Raw genomic sequence first — 8,276 nt, 5'->3', positions numbered from 1 at the left:
GAACTATCTGCCACACAGACTGCTGCCATTACAGCCTACCGCGCGGACCTGATGACGCAACACGCGCATGCGCAATCGCTGCAACATACGCATGCGCAATCGCTGCAACTCCCGGACCAGTGGTATCAGTCCGCTCGAACTTCTCCAACCACAGCACCGCTCCCGGAACCAGCCGCGCATCTTCCCGCGACTCTGCCGCCTGCCTCCCTGACTCCGCCGCCGCTTCCCGGAACCAACCCAAACAGCTCTGGTGTCCCCCCAGTGTTTGGGACAGACTTCTCAACTCAGAAAGAGACACTAAACCCTGAAGATTCGCCTGCATTAATCCCAAAAGTAGACAACCCCCAAAAATGTTTCAATAATTTTCAATTTACAGACTGGCATGAAATCAGACGCCGAATTTGCAAAGAGGAAAATCTAAATCCTTTAGCTATGCCTGTACTATTCAGCCAGCAAGCTGGTGGTCCCAGAACATGGCAAGCTATCCCACACCATGAGATTAAAGAATTGCGGAAAGCAATAAAGGACAGTGGTATCTGCTCTCCATACCTTAAACAACTGCCAAAAAGTACCCTAAAAGGAACACATCAAACTTTAAAACGCATTTTAAATCAACAGAAAAGGGGAGAAGCCCAGGATACACCTCAAAGAAGGTTGAATAAAGCCTTGTATGTTTATAATTTTTTGAATAGCTCTGCAGAAGAGCCTGATCCCCCCATCTTCAGACACTTCTTAAACAACAAAAAAGCAAAACTGAAAGAGCACCCCCTCGTTTTAATCAAGAATCTAGAATCAGGAAAAATAGAAGGACCATACAATCTTATAACATGGGGGAAGGGGTTTGCATGTGTTTCCACAGGTGGAGAGCTCAAGTGGGTTCCAGCAAAAAACGTGAAGCCATACCACACATCAAAACCTGCCGACGCCTCCACACCAGCCAGTGACCCTGCAAGTGGAAGCCAGGAAGCAAGCACCCAGACCTGAAGTACGCAGAATCACCAGAAGAAAGCGATCTGCCAAAAACAACTCAAGAAAATAATGGAGCTTTCTCATCTGCGCGCGTGCATGTTGCTTTTATTCTTATGTTTTAGTTTTTATAGTGAAGCTTTACCTGTAAATCAACCAAAGACAAATGTCTGGGTTGCTTTAGCCAAATCTGCAGGCTCCGATACCATCTGTCTATCTGACACAAGCCCTGACAAACCTTTTTCAACCTGTTTAGTTGGAATACCTTTACCAGAAGGTTTTGATAATGTTACTCTTGATAAGTACTGGCCATACGATGATCACATTTCTCCAACTACCAGCCATAAACACCAAACTTATATTGATAATTCTAAAATTGATAAATCTGACCTTCAAGAGCTAGAAATCCTAGGCTCGTTAACTATGGATACCTGCTATTTCTTTCACTTTCTAGGAGAAAACGGTCCTCATTTAAATGTTACCCCATATCACCCAGCTTACAGCAATGTAACTTCTTGGTGCAACCAAGCTAAGCTTCTTATATATGATGAACCTCATGCAGATCGTTTTAACAAACTTCCTATTTGATTCCCTAGAGGAATTTGGCTCATCTGTGGAGACAGAGCCTGGCAAGGTATACCTTCAAAAATAGATGGTGGCCCTTGTGCTCTGGGACAACTTACAATTATTGCTCCCAGTGTCAAAGAAGTAATCAAAAAGAAAAACAGAAAGATTAGATCTTCCTGGGGACATCAGTATGAGAGCAACTGTGATAGTGACTTTCATCCTTGGAACTCTGAAAAATCAATTGTTGCAAGCATTTTTCTTCCTCAGTTAAGTTCTTCAATTGCACTAAAACAGTTAAACAAGTTGGGATGTTGGCTCAGCAAGGAGGTAAATGCCACCTCTACTATGATCAGTGATTTGTTAACCGATGAAGAGGCAGTCAGACATGCCACTTTACAAAATAGAGCTGCCATTGATTATCTTTTATTAGCACATGGGCATGGCTGTGAAGATTTTGAAGGATTATGCTGTATGAACTTATCCGATCATTCTGTTTCCATTCACAAACAGTTACAAAACCTAAGGGACCTAGCTAACCAAATTACAACAGATGACCCGTCTTGGCTAGACAGTTTGTTTGATGGTTGGAGCTTTGCACCTTGGCTAAGGGAACTCTGTAAAATAGGCTTGATTATTCTAGTAGTAATAATTATAGTTTTAGTAGCAGTACCTTGTATACTTCAGTGTGTGCAAAAAATGACGAGTAGGACTATGTCTAATATCTTAATTGTCCGTCGAAAAGGGGAAGATGTTGGGGAAGATGAAACAGGAAAGCCTTGGAAATATGATTGCCTGACAAAAGATTTTGGGAATATGAAAACTACAGGCAACATCGAAATGAAAGCCACTTTTGAAATACCAGGTCTTAGTTACTGAACAACTAGAAAACAATGGTATGGCCGACTGAAGTAATCCCCTCTTGATGGAACAATACCCTCTGCTTGCAAACAGGTCCAAGGGTCAGAGCAGACCCTACTAGCTCAGCAGAAGGGGTCCAAAGAGTAGTTTTTAGAAGTTAAGATGTAACACTCTATGGTAATATAAGAACTCTTATAGGCTGTATGTAAATGCTATAGGATTTGTATCTTGTATTAGATTGGTTAGTGACAATTAGAATATTCAGTACAGAAGATGATTTATTGTATTGTAACCAGGACTTCAGACATTCTCACTTCTATTCATTCTCTCTCTTCCACTTCTACTCTTGCTCTTACTCTTGCTCTTACACCCTCTCTCTCTCTCTCACCCGTTCACTCTCTTGCTCTCGTGGGCCTGCTCAGAGCTGAGTCTACCAGCTCTGAGCAGTGCCCCAATACCCACGCCCTTTACAATAAACCGACTGTGTCCCAAGACCTGCCTATAGAGATCTCTCGTCTCCATCCGTCACCGTCTACGTCTGGCCGTCCCGACTGGACCCCAGAACCCCGTAACCTACATAAAAGGACACGAGAGATTGCAGTTTTAATCAGAACAGTGCACCTTTATTAAGTGCCCACAACACAGTAATGCGATAGAAGAGAGAAAGAGAGAGAGAGAGAAGGAAACACAGAGAGGAAGAAAAAGAGGGGGGCAATAGCTACCAACAGATGAGACGAAGTCCGCGTGGTCTTCCGCCAATAGATTCGTCTTCTTTCCGTGGGGAGATCTCAGACGCGGTTATTTCAGAAAGTCCCTTTATAGTCCTTTTCAGAGGCGAGGGGCAACTGGCCAAGAGGTTGGGAAATCTACAGCTGTTGTTATGGGGTCCGTTGCTTTGGGAAATGGGTACAGGACAGACGTACAAGACAGTTGTACAGGAGAGGTGCACAGGACAGGTCATTCCTTTCCCCTTCAGCGCAGTCCTTCCCACCTGGGAAGCATGAACGGCACAGTCCATTGCAACCTGCACTAATTTTCCTCAGGAATGCGTACCAGTTCCCAGTGGGCACACCCACAGGCAACACTTGGCAGACATCCCACCTCAGCCAGGCCAGGACTCCTGTGCTCAGTCTCTGTCCTCGGCAATGATCGTGAGGCAGATGAGGGATCTTTGGACTGTCTCTTACACCGTTTCCAAACTTGGGCTCCACACCGGCTCATGGTACCTAAGACAACAAAACAGAAAATGCGACTATCGCCCTCCAGAAGATTAATCCCCAGGGCTCCTCTACACTGCTGCCCCAGAGCACCTCAAATCATCCGACTCTGGAGGTGGCCTGGAGAAGGCCTGCAAAGTGAAAAGGTACAAGTTTGGCACGCCGCCGCATACCACCCGCCTATTAGTCGCCCCACCTTAATGCCGACTTGCCTGCTCGCCTCTGTTCCTTGGCACGCCTAGGGCGGCGGCAGCACCTGCAAAGAAACAAAGCAAAAAAACATGCTGAGAGACTGAAATCACAACCTCCCCACTCCAACTGAAGTATGCCACACCGATACCTTAAGCTTGCACCCACCTGGCCTCTGGCATTCTGGGCCGGGACATCTTGTGAGTGGACCGCTGAAAAGGAACAAACAACAATGGATGCTTAGAGCTGAACCAGACATTGATACTGGAGCAATACCAACTCCTTCTGTCCACCAGTCACCTTTAATGTCGCTCCATCAACCTTAAACATCAATATCCGGCTTTACTACCTAAAAACAAAGACAAGGAACAATGCTGTAACATAGCCACCATTTATGCTTGCCATACAAAGACAAACAGTGACTGACCTTCCTGTGGGAACCCCCTCTCCAGGTACAGGGCACTCTGCCACAGTCTTAATCCACCTGCATCTGAAAGAAAGTGATGACAAAAGTCAAAGGGCTGCATGAGAACTTAACAGCTCCAGCGACCCTGTGTCAATCTAGGAATACCATCTTGAAGCCAAACTACACCCTACATCACAAATTACAAGCCCCCAGGCCTTGTCCTATTACGCTCATACACCAGAGTATGCAGCAGGGCAGAGCAGCTCTGGGCCAAACCCACTCAGGCAGCCGTGACACAGGAGATGACAAACAAAGGAACCCTAACCCTACAAGGAGATAAAACTCTGGGCTAGATGATCACAAGGACCAAGAGAATGAGATGACCCAGGCGAGACCAATGGTGAGCCAATGAGGCTGCAAGAACCCTGGCAGAAGAGAATGATAACAGAAGGACTTATTCCAAGAACCGCAAAGATGCATGCCCGAGAATTAGACAGGTAGAATCCTCTAGCTATCTTCTCATTCTTACAAGTCCTCATCCCCTATAATGGATCATTGTGGTGCACAGCTGTCGATGCAGCTCAGAACAAGACCTGAAAAGACACCTGACTCAACGTCGCTGAAGAGAGACATGATTCTGATGCACCTCCAAGCTCACAAGTCAAAGGATCAATGGTATCAGCACTGCACTGAGGAACACCAAGAACAGAGATGCTAAGAATAATGCCCAGCGTTTGCGATAAGCATCACAAAGGGCTAAGGCGAAAGACCTGTGACACGAGATGCACAAAAGACACAGAGCGCACAATAGACAAGTGAAATGTACCGGAACCACTCTGCCCTGCGCAACTCAGCACTGTGATCAAAAGCAAGACTTTTGCTTTATGGGGCCTAAGGGGCCCCTTCTTGGGTATCCCCACCTCCAAATCTGACTCAAAAATACCTCCTGGTGGGTATACTCAACACCCCGCTTTCACCCCCTCTGTGGGTCGCAGGCCTCGACTTATCTCTTGGATGCCTGAGGATGTCAATCTGATTCAGGTGCAAAAGAAGGCCACCTCGCCATGCAGGAAGCTCATGCCTTCATTGGGCTGGTTATCGCTTGGTCAGCTACAATAAACAAAACCAAAGAATGTCAGTGCATGAACTTAGTGGCACCACAGCCAAAACCCATCAATTCTGCCCCTCACCATCTCCTAAAAAGGCCAGGGTCCTCGGAAAGCACACTTTGGCCACGCTCCAAGGCCAACGCCATCGTCGCAGGGTACACCTGGGTTGAGTGGAGAGGAGGTGATGTGGCATTGCTGAAACTTGAGTGGACCCTCGCTCCTCCTCCCTCCCTCCCCGACTTGCTGCAATTCCTCAGCTGTTGCCAAAGGCTACCCGGATGGTACGTTCACATGGAAAATGTAAAGGCTTCAACACAGAGTCCCATGATACTTGCAGAGGACTCACGAGGGCGGCAAGATGGGTCCGTCGGCCGGTCGGTGAGGGGTTCAGCATAATACAAGGGGACCGCCTGAAACACACAAATGACAATGGATGCTTAGAGCTATACCAGAACTTGGCACCCAAGGAATAACAAGTAGTTCTTACCACCCGGGACTTCTTACCTTGTTCACTTGGCCTTGACTGCTGAGATCGGGCTTTACCTCCTAAGAACAACGAACAATGCTGTGACATAGCCACCATTTACCCTTGCCCTACAAACACAAACGGTGACTGACCTTCCTGCAGGAACCCCCTCACCCGGTGTGGGGCGCTCTGCCACGGATTTAATCTGTCTGCATCTGAAAGATAGGGATGACAAAAGTCAAAGGGTTGCATGAGAACTTAACAGGCTCCAGCCATCCTGTGTCAATCTAGGAATACCACCTTGAGGTCAAACTACACCCTACATTACAAACTTCAAGTCCCCGGGCCCTGTCCTATTACACCTATACGCCAGACGGTGCAGCAGGGCAGAGCAGCTCCAGAGAAAACCCACACAGGCACCCGTGATACAGCAGATGACAAATGCGGGGAAGCAACAAGGAGAGAAAACTCTTGGTGAGAAGAATGACCGCAGGCACATCAAAGGGCTAAAGCAGAAGACACGAGACACCCAGTAGAGACAGAACACACAATAGACGAGCTGCACAACGTGCACTGGGACTGCTCTGCCTGGCACGCCTCAGCGCTGTGATCGAAAGGGAGACTTGCCCTTTAGGGGCCCTAAAGGGGCCCCTTCTTAGACATCCCCATCTCTGAAGCTGACTCAATATTCCCTCCCGGCGAGCCCCGACCCGACACCCCGCTTGCATCCCCTCAACTTATCTCTCGGACATCCAGGGATGCGAATCCTCCTCAGGTGCAAAAGAAGGCTGCTCACCGTCTGGGAAGCGCCTGCCGTCATCGGGCTGTCGTCTCTTAGTCGGCTACGATAAAAAAAAAACCAAACGTCGAGGCCTGAACTTAGCGGGACGTGGGCCACTACAATTCTTGTACTCACCATCTCCTAAGATGGCCGGGGTCCTCGGGCCGCACGCTTCGGCCGCGCTCCGAGGCTGACGCCACCGTCGCAGGCTATACCTGAGCTACGAGGAGACAGGCCATGTGGCATTGCTGAAACCCGAGTGGACCCTCGCTCCTCCCTCCCTCCCCGACTCGCCGCAACTCCTCGGCCGTTGCCGAAGGCTACCCGGACGGCACCGTCACGTGGAAAAGGTCAAGGCTTCATCGCAGAGCTTTGCGATACTTGCGGAGGGGTCACGAGGGCGGCGAGCCGGGTCCGTCGGCCGTTCTGCGAGGGGGTTCGGCGTAACGCAAGTGGACCGCCTAAAACGCACAAATGACAATGGACGCTAAGGGCTGCACCAGAACTTGGCACCCAAGCAAGAACAACTTTTTCTTTTCAGCGGTCACTGCTTACCTCGCTCACTTGACATTGACTGCTGAGATCCGGCTTTACCTCCTAAAAACGAGGACAGAACAACAGTGGAACAGAGCCACCCTGTTACACTTGCCCTGCAAACACAAACGGCAACTCACCTTCCTGTGGGAACCCCCTCACCTACTATGGAGCGCTCCACCACAGATAGAATCGATCTGCGTCTGAAAGACAGCGATGACAAAAGTCAAAGTGCTGCATGAGAACTTAAAGGCTACAGGCACCTTGTGTCAATCTAAGAATACCATCTAGACGGCAACTACAGCCTACACAACAAATTTCAAGTCCCCGGGCTTTGCCCTATCGCACCTATAATGCCAGGCTATGCAGCAGGGCAGAGCAGCTCCGGGCCAAACCCACGCTGGCCCCTGTGACACGGGACGTGACAAACAAGGGGGTGCAACACGGAGAGAAACTCCCAGTGGGAAGGATGGCCGCCAGCACCTCTAAGGGCTAAGGAAAAAGACACACGACGCGAGAAGCCCAAAAGACGCAGAACACACGACAGACGAGCGACACAAGGCGCACCAGGACTGTTCTGTCCTACGTGCCTCAGCATTGTGATCCAAAATGAGACTTTCCCTATACGTGGCCTAAAGGGGCCCTTCCTTGGACGTCCCCGTCTCCAGAGCTAATTCAAAAATCCCTCCGACGAGTCCTGACCCGGCACATCGCTCTCATCCCCTCTGTGAGGCGTAGCCCTCCACTTACCTCTCGGCTGTCCAGGGATGCAAATCTGCATCAGGTGTGAAAGAAGGCCACCTCGCCATCTGGGAAGTTCCAGCCGTTGCCAGGCTGTTGTCTCTTAGTTGGCCACAAGAAAGAAAACCAAACGTCAAGGCGTGAACTTAGCGGCACATCAGCCAGAACCTGACAGTTCCTCTACTCACCATCTCCTAAGAGGGCCAGGCTCCCTGGGGGTCGCACGCTTCGGCTGCGCGCCGAGGCTGACGCTGTCATTGCGGCACATACCTGGGTTAAGAGGAGACAAAGTGATGCGGCATGGCTGAAACTTGAGCGGACCCTGGCGCTTCCTCCCTCCCTCCCGGACTCGCCGCAACTCCTCGGCCGTTGCCTTCACGTGGAAAAGGTCAAGGCTTCATCGCAGAGTCCCGTAATACTTGCGGAGAGCTCACGGGGGCGG

At 49.4% G+C, this 8,276-nt stretch overlaps 1 long non-coding RNA gene across 1 annotated transcript; it reads right to left on the bottom strand.

The window, feature by feature from the left end:
• Nucleotides 1-7,119: 7,119 nt before the first annotated feature.
• Nucleotides 7,120-8,043, bottom strand: LOC125335818. The gene is made up of 3 exons (XR_007207556.1): nucleotides 8,023-8,043; nucleotides 7,844-7,936; nucleotides 7,120-7,296 (listed from the first exon to the last, which is right to left on the bottom strand). It is a non-coding gene; the product is annotated as an uncharacterized LOC125335818 (long non-coding RNA).
• Nucleotides 8,044-8,276: the final 233 nt, after the last annotated feature.

This window comes from Corvus hawaiiensis, chromosome 19, assembly GCF_020740725.1.
Source record: "Corvus hawaiiensis isolate bCorHaw1 chromosome 19, bCorHaw1.pri.cur, whole genome shotgun sequence".
Lineage (NCBI taxonomy): Eukaryota > Metazoa > Chordata > Aves > Passeriformes > Corvidae > Corvus > Corvus hawaiiensis.
This window is presented reverse-complemented; position numbering and strand designations above follow the sequence as displayed.